We start from the raw sequence: 21,245 nt of genomic DNA, 5'->3' as shown, positions 1-21,245 counted from the left end.
GAAAAATGGTCATTTTCACCTCTCACAATCCACTACAGTTATAGTTATATATATAAAGTTATAGCAACACTTGGGGGTTAAAAATGCTGTCTGTACCCCTGGATAAATCCTTCAGGGGTGTAGTTTCCAAAATAAGGTAATTTATCAGGGGATTCCAAATTACTGGCGTTTCAGCTCTACAAAAGTGTCATGGCATCCAAAAACCAAACCGTCTGTGCTCCAAAAACCAAATGACCCTTCTTCCCTTCTGTGTCCGGCTGTGCCCTAGTATCAGTTTATACCCACATATGACATTATGTCCGTTATCCGGGGGTACACCAGTGTCATACATGTGTCATACATGTGTCATAAACTGCAGTTTGGACGTACAGCAGGGTGCAGAAGGGAAGGAGCGCTATGCGGCTTTTGGAGCACAGATTCAGATGTTTGGTATCTGGACGCCATGTCATGTTTGTAGAGCCTGTAAGGTACCAGAAAAGTGGATTCCATGGGGTACCAGGAGTGACCCCATTTTGAAAACTGCACCCCTCAAAGAATTTATCAGGGGGTGTAGTGAGTATTAGTATCCCGGACGTGACTGCACAGCGGATGGCGAAGAGGGAATGTATAAGCTGTGCGGAGGACATTGCAAACACCAAATTCCCTACTATGTCCCCGTAGCTCCTATGATTGGGGGAGTCACTCTGGGGGTCACTTTAGGGGTCACTTCTGGTGTCTGTTCCCTCATAAGCTGTAAATCTGGGGTGTCCCCTGATATCCGCTCACACAGCTTATATATTCCCTACATGACGCACCCAGTTGTGTTCTAATAATTTGGCGATTTTTGAGGGTTTTTGTCTTCACATTGTGAGATGCTATATTTTCTTTATGTTTCTGGTGACGCGGCCATATAAGGGCTTATTCTTTGCGGGATGAGATGCATTTCGTAATGACACCATTTTTGGGTGTCTACATCTTATTGAATACATTTTATTAACCCTTTTTTGCTGGATTTAAAAAAAAAAAAATCAATCCTGGCATTGAGTTTTACTTTTTTAATTTTGCGCCATGCAGCGTACAGTATAAGTAACATGTTCCCTTTATTCTGCGGGTCGGTACGGTTATGGCGATACCTCATTTATAGTATTTTTTTATGTGTTACTAGTTCTGCAGAGGAAAAACACATTTGGGGACATAAATCAATGTTTTTTGCATCGCATCTTCTAAGAGGTGTAACATTTTTATTTTTCGGTTGACAGAGTTGGTTGAGGGCTTATTTTTTGCGGGACAACCTGCGCTTTTTATTGGTACTGTTGTCGGATGCATATGACTTTTTGATCACTTTTTATAGCATATTTTGTATGGTGAGATGGCGAAAGATCATTACTTCCGGCGAGTTTTTTCCGTTTTTTTTTTCCGGCGTTCGCCGTGTACATTAAATATTATTTCAGTTTTATTGTACAGATTGTTACGGATGCGACAATACCAAATATGCATTGTTTTTATTACTTTTTAGTTCTTTTTTTATATAATTCATTTTCTATTGAGAAAAAGGGATTTTTGGGCTTTATAACTTTATTAATTTTTTTCATACACTTCATTTTATTTTTTTTACATTTTTTTTTACTTTTTCATGTGTCCATTTAGGACACTTCAATCAGCAATACTTTGCTGATATAGAATGCCATGTGAGACACAGCCTGCACGTGTCCCACATGGCATTCCGTAGCAGGATGTCAGGCTGTGTAGACGCACAGCCTGACATCAGAAGGTCCTGGCAGGATCACCAGGTATGTGGGGGCTTCGGGCAGTCTGGGGTCACTGGCCAGACCCCAGACTACCTTTTACTGCTATCGGCACCCTCCGATCTCGCCGCGGGGGGTGCCGATCTGATTTAATTGTCGGCGGATGCCTTTCGATCGCGCCGTGATGTTTCACGGCGCGATCGAAAGGGTTAAAACGTCCAGTCGGACTCAGTTCCGACTGGACGTTATTGAGGAAGGGGTTAGGTGTTAGTAACACCTAACCCCCGTCCTCCCCGCACCCATCCCCCCGCGAAATAGGTACCTAAAGACAGGACGTATTTTTACAATAGTCCGGTCTTTAGGTACCTGGACCGCAGGCCGTAATTTTACGTACGGCGGTCCTTAACCGGTTAAAGCTAAGGCCCCACTTTGAGAAACTGCTTTGTTTTACAGTACCTGCAAAGTGGATGGAATTCTAGCTAATCCCATACACACATTCAATAATCAACATGTCAATTCTATCTACAGAAACACTGGCATTTTCCATGCAGGTATAAGGGCAGAAACTATGCGGGAAAAAAAGGGATGTTTCTGTTGTATTTTTTCCTGCAGCATGATTTTTTTTTTTTTTTTTACTGCATTTCGCAACATGGGGCCTTAGCCTTACTTTGGTTTCATTCTATGCGCCTTCTTTATTTGTGCACATTCATTGAATACGGCCTTCTCCTTGGTTACTATTTTGTGATGTCTGGCTTTTTGAATTAACAAGTTTGAGCTTCCAATCTTGGGCAATAAAATATTATTGTTGGAGAGGGACTACCTCGGTGTTGTACTTCATGCATGGCAGCTAAGGGTTTATGTATTTGTCATGAATTGGTCTCATACAAAACATATCCCACTCAATGCCGACCATGTCTGTCATTTATCTGTACACCTTATTTACTACACAAGCACGTTTGACCTTGGACCATAAAAGAAAGACTTCCATACTCTCGTCCAACTCCCCTATCACACTAGGCTACACATAAAGGAAGGAGGAGAATAGACCATCATTTGATATTGGTTAGGGTTGGAAGAAGCAATTTCGAATAATGTTATTTTGCTTGGAGTAGTAGATGCTTGGGGCAAACTTGCAGCCTATGTTGTGTGAAAGTCAACAGCATGTCCCCATTTATATGTACCAAGCAACAGCGTATTTACACAGGGCAATGATGCAACCAATTATTTTTTTCTGAATACTCATCTTATTAATTTGGTCATGTAATAGGGTTGTAAGCAAAACCTTTTTTATTTGTAATGCCTGTCCCACAACTGCTTTTACTGTACAATGACTTCAATATGAATATGTACAGTATGTCAAAAACTTGACCAATGTGAATAATCTGTTTTAAGGGATTATCACAAACATGGCCAAGTCCTATTTTTGCCCAAATTCATGGATTCGTCAATTGACTCAAGTTTATGAGGGATCCATAGAAACTAGATCCTTTATGGATGCAGAATGGCTTTGGAAAAAATGGACTGTTCGTCTGTTTTTTACTGCTGTCTTTTTCTAATGCTCATGTGAATGTAACCTGAAGCTAAGATCACATGTTTGAAAAGCTGTTTTTTGGGTTTTTTTTTTTCCTAAAAATTAGCTGTATATATATATATTTTTTTTTAGTAAAAGTCAAAGGTGTATTTAGCAGAAGAGAAATACAGTATATATTCATTATTTTTCCCATTGTTTTTTAAGCCACTCCTAACTTTGGTTTACGAAAATGTAGTAAAATTTTCAACAAAAAAAGTTGTGTGGCCTCAGCCTTAAAGGGGTTGTCTAGACAAAAATAGACCAAGTGTTTGATTAAGTTTTAAACAGGTCAGGAGCAGTGACGAAAAAAAAAAAATCTCCTTTCCACGGTGCTGCAGTGCCTTCCTGCGTGATCTGGTCTCAGTCCTGTGCTGACGTGTGGCGGAAGTCCCTGTGATAGCACAAGTCTCTTGCTGAAGCCACTGATTAACCTTAGCGGTCACATGACAGCTGAGGTCGATCAGTGGCTTCAGTGGAACTCAGGAAGTGACTAGAGATGAGCGAGTAGTGAAATATTCGATATTCGTTTCGAGTAGCCCCTCAATATTCGACTATTCAACCGAATATCGAATTCCATTATAGTCTATGGGGAAAAAAGGCTTGTTTCAGGGGAAACCACTATTCGACTAAGGAGAGTCATCAAGTCCACAATGACACCCCAAGAAATGATGCCAACACCTCTAGAATGCAACTGGCACAGCAGGGGAAGTCCCAAGTCCCAGGATTACCCCACTATCACAGCCTATCAACTAGACACTCCAAACTCAATATGGAAAGTGGAAAAATACTTGGAAATCTTCTTTCTTCTACATTAGTATGGACAGTAAAAAAATAATTTTAGGGCCCCTTCACACAGCGTAAGCGCGCCGCTCATTTATACACGTGTCCGAGCGCAGCACTACAAAACAGAGCCCATTGATTTAAATGGGAAGTGTGCATATATCGGCATATACGCGCGCTTCCCATTGAAATCAATGGGCTCTGTTTTGAAGCGCTGCGCTCACACGTGTATACGTGTCTAAATGAGTGGCGCACTTACACCGTGTGAAGGGGCCCTTAAGCTAAATAAACATTAGCATGCACCCCTTAAAATCACGTTGCCCATGACAACCACAGATGGCATAGGTAATGGGAATTCCAACAGCCCCCACCCTTAACTGTCATTTTTTATTTGTGTGTCATGTGGTGAGACCTCCAAAAATTACTTTTCTGGCCCTTCACGTGAGCCCTTCCAAATTAAGTTAGAGGCCCTTAAGCTGAGCTACCAGCAGAGATTGAGGCCCTTGAGGTGTCTTGAGCCTTTTACCAGCATAGTTTTAGGCCCTTTAAGTTAGTTCAGCCTTGCACCAGAGGAGTGTTAGGCCCTTTAATTAAGTTGTGCTTTGCACCAGCAGAGTTTTTTGCCCTTTGGGTGAGTTGAGCCTTTAACCAGCAGAGATTTGTTGGCCCTTTGGGTGAGTTGAGCCTTGCAGCAGCAGAGTTTTTTGCCCTTTGGGTGAGTTGAGCCTTGCACCAGCAGAGTGTTATCCCCTTTAAAATTGTTAGCCCCTAAAATGGTGGTTCCAAAACCATCACTCTCATTGTGTGGCATTGATGCAGTGGATTGGACTGAGGACCCAAACATTGACCTTGATTTTGATTGTGAAATTGATAACATTTTGGCATCAAGTCAAGGTAACTTATTTAGAGGACTACAAAGGTGGAGAATTGGCTGCAACCACTACTACCGGTAATGTTCCTCTAATATCGGACTCTACATTACCTCTACAGGGTTCTGATCAGGTGTTAATAGTGCAAACAACATGCTCCAGTACTTTAGATGTAGATTAGAAACCACTTTCCCTTCCGGCACCAGATTTAACCAAGGTTCATTATCATCACCCTGCTGAGATGGAGCCACTAAAGGAAACCTTGCCTTCAAAGGCATGTTCTGGAGCTGTGACTGAGCCAAATCTAAACACGGAGTCATTTGGAACTGAACAAAATTCAAAGTGTCAAATGACTTTGGAGACTGTTGAAAGTAATGGGATCCAGAATGAGGAGTTCATCACAAGGCTGACAGATCCAACTCCAAATGCTGCAGCACAAGCAACCAGCAGTCAGACTAAGATGGTCTCTTCTTCAAGTAAGATACAAGATTCTTTGGAACCAGAACAGGAAAAGCCAGTGATTGCCATTGCACCAGTGCCTAGGCCATCTTTCAGAACAGTTCATTCAGAGATTGAATTGAGATCGAGTCTTCATGCACATTAGTGGGCATGGACAACCTAACATACAAGATCCTCATGCTGAGCTGGCCTCATTACTGAACACGATCAACCAGGATGATCAGGGCTGGAAACGTCCATCAGATTTTACCAAAAGGAATCACCCTCTGTTTGGAAAGAAGCCATCTAAACGTTGCACCTTTTAATTGAGTTGAGCATTGCACCAGCAGGATGTTAGACCCTTTGGGTGAGTTGAGCCTCTAACAAGCTTAGTTTTTGGCCCTTTAGGTGAGTTGAGACTCTAACCAGCAGAGTTTTAGTTTTTGGCCCTTGGGGTGAGTTGAGCCTTTAACCAGCAGAGTTTTAGTTTTTGGCCCTTGGGGTGAGCCCTAAAACATTAATGTTTGGTTTTTTTTTTTTAATTATTTATTAACAGTGAAGGTGCTGCTGTTGGAGGAGGAGGACGAGGAACTTGTGTGCTGACACAGACACATGGAACTGTCTCGTCAGTACTGTTGATGGGACATGCTGGTTGCGGTTCCACAATATCTGCTATCCACCCTAGTATAGGTTCCTGGTGCTCGGGTCTCGTCAGCAGAGTACCTTGCATCCTGCTTGACGTTGTGGCACTGCTGGCTGCCTCTCTCCAGTAGCTAATTGGATCTACTGTGGTCTGCATCTCCAGCTGGATTTCCACGTCCCCATCCTCGTTCCCTTGTTGTAATGACGAGGGGTACTGCTGGCTGCCCCTCTCCAGTTGCTGGACTGTGGGCTGGATCCCCAACTGGATTTCCACGTCCACATCCTGTCCCTTGATGCTACCCTGATGCATCTTTTTGCAGGTTCAATGTATAGTACACTGTTCCTGCAGTGTAGCTCTGAAAAGAGCTGTTGATTACTGTTTTCCTGCCCAGCAGAAGCTATAATCTTTCTCACCCTCAACACAATGTTTCACCCTAACTAACTCCAAACCGCATCTGACACGAATATGGCTGACACTATTCTTATAAATCCGAGGTCACCTGATTTAGCCAGCCAATTACTTTTTTCTATTTTGTTTCGATGCCTACGTTTTGCTCTTTCCTGTCCCACCTCCCCTCCTCATTTATTGGTGCAAAAAAGGCGCCAGGGAAGGTGGGATGAGATACAAATTTTTACTGTGTTTACCGCTTTGGTATTTGATCGGTATCGAATACCCTAATATTCGATCGAATACCTACTCGATTGAACGGTATTCGCTCATCTCTGGAAGAGTCCCATGAGAAGCTGCCGGATAATGACAACCCAATCCAGGATTCTTTTGGGTTTGCCACTTATGAATCACTGCTATACTTTAGGATCTCTTCCCTGCAGTCCACTTCAGTCATTTTCCAACCAAGGAGACCACTGAGACCTGTGACTGTGGGCTGAAGACAACTGAAATGAATAGAGATGGAGCTCTAGATGCTCCAAGGGGTCTAGGAAATGATAGGGATGGTGAGTATCGATGTTTGTTTATATTTCTGCCCTTCCCCCATGTATTATACTCTTGAGTCTGAAGAAACCCCAGAGTATAAAAAAGCACTTTGTCTGGACCATAAACACAACAGGTGGGTGAACCTTGGGAATATTTGTAAAATAAATCTAGCTTTCCCCCCCCCCCCCCCTATATCTAGTTGCTACATATGTATGGTTAGCAGAAGTGAAGGGGCTACATTTTTTATTTGCTAGCAGAAAAAAACAAAAAAACAATTGAAGTCAATGGGAGGCTTTTTTTCAGTACTGAAGTTCCACACCAAATTCCTCACAGTTTTCCTCCATGTGAATGGACCCTTTGGCTGCTTTGCGTTTTTTCTTTTTGTGAGTTTTACGCCAAACCGGCAAATCCAAAGCAGCACAAATTTTGAAAAGGTCACTTAAATCTAATTTGAATACTTCCAGTCAAGACAGGTGCAGGGATGAACACCGATAGTAATAGACATTATCCCAAAATACATCTTAATAAAATGTAACATTTAGATCTGTAAGAAATTAGTTTTGAAGAGGCTTGTTGTAGGTGTTGTCCAGTTGTAGTGAATGAATGTTATTTGTATAATGAAAAGTTCTACAATTTTCCGAATTACTTCCTCCATCAATCTGTCCTGGTTTTCTGTATCTGCTTGCTGTGGTTAAGATGAGATGGCGATTCCATGGTCATTTAATGGACAGGTGAATAGCTTGTTAGCAGACCAAGCTCTGTCTACTGTACTGCAAATATAATGAGCCGTGCACCTATGTGTCCATCACATGACCATGGATCGAGCTAAACAATGTATCACAGCAAGCAAAAATCTAAAAAATAACATGAAGGATTAATAAAGTATATTTCAAAATGATAGAACTTCTCAGCATATGTAAAAACCATAAAATGTATTTGCTGAAACTGGACAACCCCTTTAATGTATAGTTGCGGCTCTACTGAAATGATCTACTTATAGATTTTATTTACTTTTTTGTTGACTGTTAAATATTCGTGACTAGACTTTTCCAATCCTTATTAATGGTTACAGACTCTGTCTCGTCTTCTACTTGGCTAATGTCCGTAATAATATTTACTGCACAGGTAGGCACAGCTTTGAGATCCACTGTCAATAAGGTCGCCTGTTGTAGAATTGAGAAGTAAAAAGAAAATCTAACTCAAGCTGATACAACACAAAACATTCACTGTTAGTTCTTTATTGAACGCTACATTTTTCTCTAGGTTCTTCATGTCAACAAGATAGATCCATCTATTTTAGTGATGATCCAACATAATGTGGTCAAACTAATATCACATGCTATTTTTACAAGCATTAACCGAAAATACTTTACACAACTCTTGCCTTCATGGCCCCTTTAATGAGATGAAAACTAGGTTAGCGAACACAGATGCTAATAAGGAAAGAACACATACCGATAACTCTCTGCTGAGTGCTATATTGTATTTGACAACTGTAAAGTATACATGTCCCACTATTTTTTATACGGTATATAAATAGTATGAATATTAAAGACATAAAGATTTGTAATAATCTAATTAGAGAACCAAGAAAGCCTGTAATAAGTTTTTACCAACTTTTTTTTTTTTTTATAATAAATATTCAAAAACCTCTTTGTAACAAATCATTACAACAACCCAGGGGTTTCAGGGTGGAGATGATGTCCAAAAGGAGGTCTAAAATGATGGCTACTCATGCCAATGGGGCTTTGATGCCAACTCCTCTTTTATAGGCCCTAGAACAGAGGGGGTACTACTTGGGTAACATTAAAGGCATTCCCAAGGCATTCCCTATTGTGGACGTCCAGTGAGTTGGTATTTCATGGTGCCTTTGTGGGTATAACTTGTAGAGTTGCAAAGGGTGCAATCACCTTAAGTTCCAGTAGACTTAAGCCCATAAGCCAGGGTAGACCAGAAGCCCCTTGTGACACTAAAGTTGAATAAACTTCCTTGATTTTCCCTTCTTATTTCCTTTACTGGCTCACAAACTGTGTATTGAAAATCACAAGTAAAAAGATTAGGTCCACACTCCTGTATTCCTTAAAATTTCATCTTTATTCCATTCTTTTAAAAGTTCATCTTCTTACAAATATAAAGTGTGCAAAAACTCCCCAAAGTGACTTAAAAGATCATAACTAGCTGTAGCTGACGCGTTTCTGGGCGTACTCGCCCCCTACGACTAAGGGGCGAGTACGCCCAGAAACGCGTCAGCTACAGCTAGTTATGATCTTTTAAGTCACTTTGGGGAGTTTTTGCACACTTTATATTTGTAAGAAGATGAACTTTTAAAAGAATGGAATAAAGATGAAATTTTAAGGAATACAGGAGTGCGGACCTAATCTTTTTACTTGTGATTGGACTTACTGAGCTCCAGGAGTCCGGAGCCATTTGGCCATGCACCCAGTGGATTATACCTACAAACCAACAGAAGCGGTGAGCTACAATCTTTCCTTATATTCTTTGAAATTGTGTATTGAAAATGTATCACCCCTTCCATTTGGTGAGCTAGAGTGAGACAGGTGAAGAAGAGTTATCATACACAGTGTTACATTGTCTGAAAGGTTAAACAAACTTAACCTCTTAGAAGTTGCAGATGACTAGCAGCATTCAGTCAATGAATTTTTTGGTAGGATGCTGTGGCACAAATGAGGAAATAGGTGAATGAATGCTATTATGGGGGTGGGGGTGGAATGACATAGGATGGAAATAATGAGAAGCTTGTGTGCACAGGCACATCTTCATGGCGGTCTAAACCATAAGGAAAAGGAGATGTAAATGTTGCTACAATATACAAATGGTACTCAGACAGGTTGTACTGGGAAGCTCAAGCTGAGCTTTTCCCATGGGGGCTCATGAAATTTTAATAACACCCTGCGCACTCTGTACTCCTGATACAATGTTAAAAAAAAAAAAAAAAAAATTATACTTTTACTGTGTTTTTTTTTTTTTTTTTTTTTTTTTTGTATTGTGCCTTGCTGAATGCAACACTCCTACTGGCCCTCGTCTATGATTTATGATTTTAAAGAATGAAAACTTCTTCAAACTAATGAATGTGGGATTAGATTTGATTACTAGAACAAACTATGTAAGGTAAAAGTTACCAGATATAAAATTATGGAAAAACGACAGCCTTAATTGTGTTTATGGGCCTGACTATTGGGTCTATAATTGCTGTATATAACTGGATCTATACCTTTAGCACTCACATAGTACAAAAAACATAGACATACATATAACTTTTCACTTTGAACCTTTAACTTGGGCTGTGTTTGCTATCTGTGAAATTGTCTAGACCGAGTGCTAGGAGCCCTGACAGTGCCATATACTAGGTTTTAAGCCAATTTAAGCACTGGATCAAACTTTTCTAAACAATTCGTTGGTCCAAACCACTTGAAACAAAAACAAACTGACATATTTCAATAAGAATAATAATGTTTTGCCATACTTTACAAATCAAAGGTTATATGAATAGACAATATTAGACATAGCAACCTAACAAAATAATGAATATATCAAACAGTAGGAGTGAGGAACATACTGGCAAGAGCTTAAATTCTACCATTAAAATCAATTTTTTTCTCGTTGACAAGTAGGAACAGCCTTAAGAAAGGCTATTCTTCTCCTATCTTTAGATGTCTTCTCCTCGCCGCCGTTCGGTATAAATCCCATATGTATACAAATTAGTTCTCTCGCAGCACCGGGTGCTCTCAAACAGCACTGGGGGCATCTGCGAGAGAACCCTCCAGCGTTGCCTCCATCTTCTTCAGGAACGGCCTCTTCACGTGTCTTCTTTCAGCGCGGGTGGTCAAACTTCTAGGCTTCGGGCCTAGGGCAGAAGAGACTGCATGCCCACAGGCCAGAAGAAAATGAACACTTATTCACTGTGTAAGCGGCCATTTTTCTTGTGAACGCGGGCATGCACAGTTGGCTCTGCCCGAGGCCTAGAAGTTTGACCGCCCACGCTGGAAGAAGACGCGTAAAGAGGCCATTCCTGAAGAAGATGGAGGTGGCACTGCAGAGTTCTCTCGCAGCATTGAGGACGCCCCCAGTGCTGTTAGAGCACTGGGGTCCACCCCCAGTGCTGCGAGAGAACTCCTTTGCATACCGACGAAAACCATGATTTATACCAAACGGCGGTGCAGAGAAGCCATCTAAAGGTAGGAGAAAAATAGCCTTTCTTAAAGTTATTCCTACGTGTTAACAAGAAAAAAATTGATTTTAATGGTAGAATCCTTTTAAAGTCTATGAGAAATGGGGGGGATGAGGTAAGTTATAAATAATGTCATATAACTGAAGCTGTGTGAGACTGTCACTAGCTGGTATCTGTGTATATACAAATGCTAAGTGCATGGAGTGCAGGGTAACTTCTGGAGGGAGAGATAGTGATCTGAGGGATAGAACAGAAAGGATAGTTTAGGATACAAAATGCTAGCTGAGGGTCCATTCATACTGGGTTTTTTGGCGAGGATTTTGGTAAGGAAAAAAATGTGCTTCAGGAATTAGGAAATGTTTTTTTGAAGCAGTTTTTGGAGCCTTTTTTGAGGCTTTTTTTTTTTTTTCTCTCCAGCACAGTGTATGAACCTTGAAAAAGCTATCAATTTTTCAGTGCGTTTTTTGCCAAATATGCGCCGTTGATCTATGACGCTTGGTCCTGAAAGGTTAATCTAGTTGTCAGGGGTAGAGCATTCCAGAAAACCAATGGAGCATGGAAAAAGTCTGCAAGATAGGAGTGTGATATTAGAATAACAGAGGATACAGGTCTGAAGTCATTGGCAGAACGTAGATTGTGAGGAGGGAGGACATTTTAGGAGGTGCAGCACTACGGGGAAGGGGGGGTTGATGTGTGGGTGAGTGTGATAAATTTAAATTGGAGTCTATAGCAACATGCACAAGGTAAATGCATCTGTGTAAGGGTTTGACAGAAACTGGTGCAAAATGATTTACCTCCTACTAATTTACTAAAAAAAAAAGCTGGGAACTTGATGAAGATTACTGCCCTTGTCTAGCAAACTTACACTAGCTAATGTCTTTTCTAGGAAGGTTCCAGGATTACTTTGCTTAATGCTGAATGGGTGTTTGAGAAAATCACATGCTGTGATTTATTTGGTAAAGGTTTGCATAAATGTGAACCCTTCCAATGGCTTCAGGGAAGCATTACAATTAATATCCTTCAAGTAATAACAAAGCATACAGTTACAGACCTATTTTTTTCTTATGTAATTTGTGGCAAAAGACAGAAAATCAACAACTGAAATGAATTATCCATATTAGGTACTTTGTTTCTAATTACTGAAGTGCGCACTACATCATTCCAAGCACATCTTTCAGTAAACGGATATCTGGCACTGCAATGAAAGGGAAAAAGAATGTTACAGATTATAAGCAGAGCAAATTACTTCTGCCAAACCGGTAGGTATATTGCCATGCAGAATGACATTGCTTGCAAGTAGCATGTGCTGTCGCATTTCTGTCTTGTACATGTAAAGTTCATGTAATTAAATAATTATTTTAGTTATATGCAGAGAGTGGTGTGAATGACACATACATTACCCAGGATACTTATTGCAATATATGCCATCAGTTTATATTGATGATGGCTGAACAGACACGTGCAGTCGGCTCTAACCAAAAAGAAAATCTAATTTGTCGCAAAATTTGAAAACAACAAGAGCTATGAAGGTAGCCAGAAGTCAACAGAGATCTCTTCAAGCGGAGCTGAGGAGGATTGAGCAAGCTAGGCGTCAAGCAGCTCTTTGAGTAGCCAAAACGCCGGAGCATGCAGATCATCGATGACAACAACACGCTCATCAAATGGCATTCCAGCCAACTGCTGAGATGCCGGAACAATCACAGGCATTGCGTGAGGAACAAGTTCAGCAGCAGGACAGTTTGGGAGCTGCTGGAGCAGGTGGATAATCAACTGCAGCAATTTGCTGAACATAGGCGGATCAATGACCCCCCAACAACACACAGACGAAGTGATGGGCAGAGGCTAGTACATAATATAATAATGGAATTGAAAAAAATGGTGTCCCTTCCCTCTGTCTTTAACAAGGCTCTATCATTTAGCAACAATGCTCAGTTTCTCTCCCCACTTCAAACTATAACTTTGCTGTTTAAAACATTTTGATGTTATTAAACTTTATAAGGCTTTTTATTTGGGCAAATAAATACGTTAGTGCTGCATTAATTCTAACCAAAGTCACAGAGAACTGCATTGTCCTAAAATCTGGTGGTTTCAAACTGGCCAAGCTGCTATTTCAACAGCATTGACTAGATCCAGGTCTCTGATTTCTGTTGTATCTTTCAAATAGAATCTGAGCTGGTGTCAACATGGCCTCTAAATACCCTACCACACACTAGATGCTTTAACTTACCGTGTCAGATACTGCTTACTCTTGAAAGATATCAGTGTGGAAGGCAGTAAGGTTCTTTGCAAACTGTCTTATCTGCTCTCAAAACACCTGATACTTTGGGAACTCCTGCTGTTCCCATAAGAAACTGATAACAAGCTCTTCACATTGTGGGAATGCTGGAGCACATCTTATGTCTGTAACTTGTTCTATTCAAAGGAACCACAATATCTTACGTTTTACAAGAGCAATCTAATATACATTCATTGCATGTACTGGGTATGATCCTTATCATTTCTATATGCTGACCTATTGTACATTTGAAAAAGGGACTGGCAAGGGTCTGAAATGCGTTGTGTGAAAAGGCTTTTAATAAAGGAACTTTACCAAGTCTTCTGAGGGTAAGTGCAGAACTTTACTTCCCTACATTCCTATACACGTATCTTATACGGATGGGATCTGCTGCTCCTTTTTGACCATTGAATGTGTTTGAGGTCTAGTGAGTTATCACAGCGCGTCCAGGTGATTTATTCACCTTCTGTATATGCACTATCCCCTGTAAAGTGGTAATGCGCTAGGCACCGCGTGGTGCTTTGCTTGTGGTTTTTTTCCAACTAATATACATTCATTGCATTTACTGGGTCATGATCTTTATCCTGTCTATATTTCAAGTCTAGGGAAAGTTTAGTGTAGACAACAAGAGTTTGGCGGGTTGGATTATAGTGTATTTTACAAATTTTTTTCATAGAATAAAATGTTGATGCCATGACTAAGAGACCACAATACGGGTCTTGAAACGCGTAGGCCATCTGTTTTTTTTTTTTTTTTTTTTTTTTTTAATGTAGATTGTGAGCCCCACGTAGAGCTCACAATGTACATTTTTCCCTATCAGTATGTCTTTTTTGGAATATGGGATGGAAATCCATGCAAACACTGGGAGAACATACAAACTCCTTGCAGAGGGTTTTCTGTCCTCGGCGGGATTTGAACACCAGGACTCCAGCGCTGCAAGGCTGCAGTGCTAACCACTGAGCCACCGTGTGGCCCCCATCTGTTTTTATCTTCTCTGGATCCATGTTGTAAGAAAAACTTTGTTTTATTTTAATTAATATGAAGTAAAAGTTACATTTTATCTTATTCAACTAGTTTTGGGCATGGTGGATGTTTTACCATTTTTCGCAATTGCAACCTACTTTCCAGTCGGAGGTCTCCGTGCAGCCCTCATTATTGTAATATAGCATTCTGAGACGATTTCTAAGGGTTGAGCGTTTTTCTTTGGATTCTTTTCTAGAATAAAATGTTGGCAAAGGTATGACAGATGCATGTGGTTAACATTTGACACCATTTGTGGAAAGCTTTTCACATGCAGTTTTGCCTATTTTATGGCATACTTGCAGTAAGTGTATAGTATTGTATGGTGTACTAGTATAGAGTAGTAGCCTTTCATTGCTAGATTATTTAGACCTTATTTCTCATTAGTAAGTATCTCACTCTAGATACTGGCACATTATCTCCTGGGGTGGTTTATTTCATATAGTAGTTTACCTGTAAAGAACACTTTCCTATATTGGTGCATTTCTTCCATGTGCGTTAAATGTGCCCCAGTTCTTTGTGCTTGAAATGAATAAATGATGTGCCATTTCTATGTATTGATCACACATACAATATTTATACATGTTGATAAGTTTTTATTCCAAGCTGAACAAGTGTGAGTTTGCATTTGTTGTATATGACACAAGTATTAGCATCACAAAATAGCAGACATAGCTGATATCCCAACAATTGTACATCAAGAGTAATACAATTACAACTCATGAACTTATGTTTATTGGTATTGTCAAATACAATAGTTATGAGCACTATACAATGGACGATAAATTGGATCTCCGTTCTTGGGATTTTATCTTGACATTGTCAACTGAAAGCTGCTTACAAACGTATATTAAAATAAATTTATACGTATTTTGTCAGTACAAATCCTTTTTTTTCCATCTGATAGCTTAATGATCCCTTTGCAGAAATTTCATTTTATTTTTTTCTTTTCCACCTTCCAAAAGCCATAACTTTTATCTTTATATTCACATAGCTGTATGGGGGCTTGTTTGTACTTCCTATTGGCACAATAAAATATTCCATACAATTTAATGGCTGCCAGAAACAAACTCTAAAGGGGATGCAATTGGAAAAGGAAAAAGCTCATTTGTTCCACGTTCTTACGGCGTTTGCTTCTGTGGTGTATCATGAAAAAAATGATGAGTTATCTTGGAGAACAAATTCTTAAAGGGGCTCTGTCATTGGAAACAGTCATTTTTAGCTAAGCATATACTTGCAAAGCCTTTAGAAATGCTATTCCACACCTACCTTTTGTATGTAAACCACCTCAGTAGTTTTTGAATGAGCCCTTTTTTTAATTTATATGCTAATTAGCTTCCACTGTGCACCCCGGAAGTCTCATCGTGCACCCTCTGCTATTCTCTATGTGTATGTGTACAGCACAGGCTGCTGCTGCTGACTTATCTCTCTGCTCACACACACCTATAGGAGAGAATAGCAGAGGGTGCACGATGAGACTTCCTGTGCATGCTGGAGGCTAATTAGCATATGAATGAAAACAGGCTCATTCAAAAACTACTGAGGCGATTTACATACAAAAGATAGGTGTGGAATAGCCTTTCTAAAGGCTATGCAAGAATGTGATTAGTTAAAAATAAATTTTCCCAATGATAGAGCCCCTTTAAATATTTCAAGCATTTTGGACATGGCAATATCTAATGGGGAGAATTTATTAACCGATTTAAGTCAGTTTTCTGGTGTAGCTAGGTGTAAAATGTGGTGCATCTTTAGTGCATAGACCTTTCTTGCACCATAGATGTGCACATTTCTATTATGTCTTACCCCATACTTTTTACAAAAGTGAACATGGACCAAGTGTGGCTGGTATGGGGATACCTCAGCCCAGTAAATTTACTATAACTCACACCGAGAAGCTAATGTGAGCTATATCTGAAATCTACACAAGATCCTGTTTGCCTCCGCTGGAAAGATGACTATTTTCGTCAATTTGTAAATGAGATGTTTGGAGCAATGAGGAAATTGTTGTTTCTCCAGAGACATCTACCTATCACCGTTTTCTGTCATCCTCTGCGCTTTCCTACCTCTGATTGACCTAGCTAAGAAGTATAAACTTAATCTCACCTGGCCCGGAGTTCTGACAGACACATTGCTGCTCATGCACAGTACTGCTGTGATGCTTGCCTGGACTAAGTCACATGTACTACTCATGTGTACATACCTAAAATATGAGCAATGGCAAGTGTGATGACTCAGTGGTTAGCACTGCAGCCTTGCAGCGCTAGAGTCCTGGTGTTCAAATCCCGCCAAGGGCATAAAACCATCTGCAAAGAGTTTGTATGTTCTCCCCGTATTTGCATGGATTTCCATCCCATATTCCAAAAAGACATACTGATAGGGAAAAAATGTACATTGTGAGCTCTATGTGGGGCTCACAATCTACATTTAAAAAAAAAAAAAAAAAAAAAAAGCATGCACTGTCCCTGGCCTTGGTTGATATTCTGGGTTCTGGTGATAGACTCCCACTAAGTAACATATCTTATTCATTATATCACATTTTACTGCTGCTATTTTTTAAATCCTGACCAACCATTTTAAGTCCAAAAATGTCACTCTATAAACTGTGAAGTGCCTGATATAAAGATTTAATGCTGCATCTTTATTATTCAATAAAAACCTTTAGTCTTATCAGTTAGAGTATTCTTTTTTTTTTTTTTTTTTTTTTTTTTTATCTTAAATTTGTGGATTTGGGTATTGCAGATCCACTTGTCAAAAGGCTACTGCAGTTTTCTATACAGGCATGTAATATATGCTTCTATAAATGACTCTAAGAACAGCTGCAGTCAAAATAGTGCATGCGAAGCACAGCAGATAAACGGATTTCTGGTTAGCGTGAGCAGATGTAAATGATGTAGCACAGTACTTTTGTTCTAGATGGCTCCAAATGGATTAGACTTTTATTGACTTTTATTTATATTTATTTCACAGGCCATAAATGTTTGTTGGTTAAGTTCTGAGCGTTACTGCTCTTTAGATAATAAAAAATATGATTTTGATAAGCCAACATGAAATTTATATTCTACTGTATATGCACAAAAAATAAATACTGTATAATTTTGCTTGCTCCAGTCCCCATCACAATATTCTAGCTCTATTTTGGCACATTAGTTTTTGGAATTGTTCAAAACAAAGTTTGCAATAGTTATAGAAGGGTTGTAAGATAACAGCTGTTAAGACAAGTTGCCAAAAACAAAAAATACAGATCAACTGCACAAAAGCTCCTTTAAAAAAAAAAAAAAAAAAAAAAGTGTAGATCAAATGATTTAGTTTTTAATCTCTGCAGATTAATTGCAGACATTTATGATTTATGCACTTGCCACAAACTGCTTTTCAGTCACAAAAATTACTGCAAAAAAATTTGCTGTTCCTTCAACCACAGGGAGGCCACCCAAGTAAGAATAAGCATAATTTATATTAATTGTGGTTATCCTATAACTACTGTACAAATAGATACATTTAAGAAAAAAATGTACATGTTTTCTGTTTTTTTAAAATCGGACACAGAGACGGACATACAGTACTCCATATACATACTGTGTCCAATTTAAAAAAAAAAACGGTTTTGCGGCAAAGAGCATAAAACGCTCACAGCCGGACCCGCTCTGACAGCTTTCCATCTTCTGCATCGTAGCATGTCCACGCTGCAGTTTTAAACGCAAACTAGGCATGGGATTCGCATGAATTCCATCCACTTTGCAGATATTGTAAAAGACTGCGATTTTTCCCGGCCTAAGTGTCACAAAGTGAACTTCAATCATCTAATGAAATGCTGAATTATTACTGAAATCAAACTAAGACTTGCAGTTTAACTGAACTTATTTGTAATGCTATAATATAAGCTTTTTACAGGTTTTTTTTTTTTTTTTACATTTATATGTTCAGGCATTTTTCTATACATAATTTTATACATTCTCATTTGCAGGTCTTTTAAACTTGCCTGAAATACTTCCAAGTTTGTCTCCAATAAAAACTGCAAATCCGGATTCAGGACAAGGTTTCTTAACAATGGAATATAATTATGCAAAGCATGTTGGCATGAAAGATATTCAGCATCATAAGCAAATATGTCAAAGTACAGAAAAAGTTCCAGTAGCTGCATCTGTTGGACTGTTTGAGGAACCGTTCTGCTCATCACCTTGTTTGGCAACGCAGTTTCCTGGAGAACATCTTGAATATGCTGCTGAGTATAATGATACATCTTGTATAAAAACTGATGAAACAGAACCCAAAGTACTTACAGAACATTCTTGTGAAACTACATTGGAAATGGAAAGCACAATAGAACTGTCCACCATCGTAGCAAATAAGTCATTGGGTGAACATGTGTCATTGATCGATACAACTTTACAAGACGATGCTTTGTAGATGGACAGTTTGTTTGCCATAAAACAGCTTTCTTTGTCATATTTTGAAGAAATTTAGGCAGGGTTTAAACTTAATGATTTACTGGCATGTGCCTATTTTGGTGACAGCCAGATGCTAGTTGTGAGTGAATGGGAATTAATGAATTCCCATTCATACACATCTATATTGACACTGAAGATTTTAGGGCATTCTGTGGTTTTTTGATTCCACAGTTTGTCCTATTGTATTGTATTTAGTGAATTAGGTTTATTTTACTCCATTGGTTTTCAATAGGGAAAAATATAACTGCAAATAAAGATTTAAAATAGACATGATTTTTGGATGTATTAAAAAAACAAAAAAAAACGACGCACAGGGAAACTATATGTAGAAACATGTGGTTTTGGTTTAGTAAGCCCTGCCCTAAATGAGTGACACTGAGCAACATAAATATCAACAATGTCCAAAGATCATCTGCCGAATGTGTGTGCCCTTGTTGGCACTTAGGTCACGTTTCCATGCGGCAATTGCCTTGAATGAGTTTCCTATAGACGCTTGCTCCCAATATCTAGCCTAATAAACTGCCAATGTTAACTTTACTGCTACAAAGCAAAATCTCCTTTGTAACTTTAACTTTGTAAAGTAATTTGAGTTAGTATGTTATTTGAGGTTCATCAGACTTATAGTATTCAGTATTACACTATTATGTGTTTAATTTGTTTACTTCTATTTATTTCAAAAGAAAATAGGTTTTGTTGTCACTGAATAAATGTCAGATGCATATATCATATGATGGCAATTCGTAACGTAGAATAATTTTTTGCTTTGCGTTTACTCACACACTTATTTTCTGTTACGTTCGATGGACAGCATGCACTGATTAAAAAAAAGTGTGCACTTAAGATATTTCACACCTTGTTTTAAAAATAAAGTTTTACATGATTTTTATAATGTACATTTCTTATTAATAAATAAAAATCTGAAAAAAATAAGTTCTTTACTAAATACCCTGCTTCCCCTTCCCCCGTCTCCTTTCGAAATGAAAGAATTAATCAAAAATATATATTTACCCACATCACTGGTCCAGGCACATTTTCTGATTATCCGGTGACAATCAGTTTCCCGGAAACAGAATGTCACTACTACACCCCCCCCCCCCCCTCCTTTTATCATACTTATCTATCTTCTTCTGCATGGAACAGCTCCTCCTCCTTCCTCAATGTCAGCTCACATGTGTGCAGAAGAGTCGGAGTCCCGGGTTTGCACTGAAGTCAACACTCCATCTCTATTGTGCAAGCCCTGCTGCTCAGCAGTCACAAAAGAGGAGGAGCTGTTCCCTGCATAAGGCAACCTGGACAGGAAGAAGACAGGTTAAGTATAATAGGATACGAGGCTTGGCTGAGCGAAATGGGAAGGGCTAGCAGTGGAAGGAATAACTAGGGAGACAGGGAGGAGGGTGTTATATAGGGGAGGCGTTAGAGGGAGATAGTGTGAGAACCTACAACTACTATAATGCATTGCACAGGTAAGGCAGCAGGAAGTTACACCAAGTAAACAAATGCAGGAGATGCTCTTTCCCAGAGAGACCCAGAAATCACTCAAAACACTGCTAAAGGTATTTGGGTGCTCTTATTAACTCATTAATAGCACTAACTGACTTTTTTTTTAACTAATTTTTGCCTGGAAAACCCCTATATCTCCAATTTTGTTGTGGATAGAATAATAAAGGCATGTTTAGGCCAGGACAATACAGAACTGCTATGTAGAAAGTCCTGGGAGTTGCTAGTTTGCAGTATCTGACCTGCAGGTTTACTTTAGAGGCCCCACAGACTTTAACAGCTACTTTGCAAATATTGGATGCCTTGGGTTAAACCTGCTGCAATATTTGACATGGTGATGGCTTAAAACCCACAGAGAAAGTCACATTGTGTTGCAGCATGTGGAAGGGATTTGTTGAAATCTCATCCATATTTCTGCTTTTGTAGATCATAGAGAGTTGGTTAGCTGCTGCTAATTTTACAGATAAGCTATGTTTGACCTCAGAATTGCCACAGATTTATTACTTTACATTGAAAAAAAAAATCCACAAAACTATTAGAGCTGCACAGATTTTAACACCATACGAATTTTGCATTTAATGTACCTGTGATCTACAATTTTAGTTTAAGGCTGAAGCTTCATGTTGCAAAAAATGCAGCATTTTTGGTACCTGCAAAGTGGATGAGATTCTGGCTAATTCCATTCCCACTTTTCAGAAAAAAATCCGCACTCAAGTTTTTAAAAATTGCAGCATATCAATTTTACATGTGGAAGTTCTAGTGTTTTCTTTATAGGTTATTCTAAAGACAGAGTTTGCAGAGGAAAACTCGAAATCACAATGATAAAACGGTGTGGAAAAAACCAGCAATGTGTTACAACTGC

This window comes from Leptodactylus fuscus, chromosome 3 (genome assembly GCF_031893055.1).
Source record: "Leptodactylus fuscus isolate aLepFus1 chromosome 3, aLepFus1.hap2, whole genome shotgun sequence".
Taxonomy (NCBI): Eukaryota; Metazoa; Chordata; class Amphibia; order Anura; family Leptodactylidae; genus Leptodactylus; species Leptodactylus fuscus.
This window is presented reverse-complemented; position numbering follows the sequence as displayed.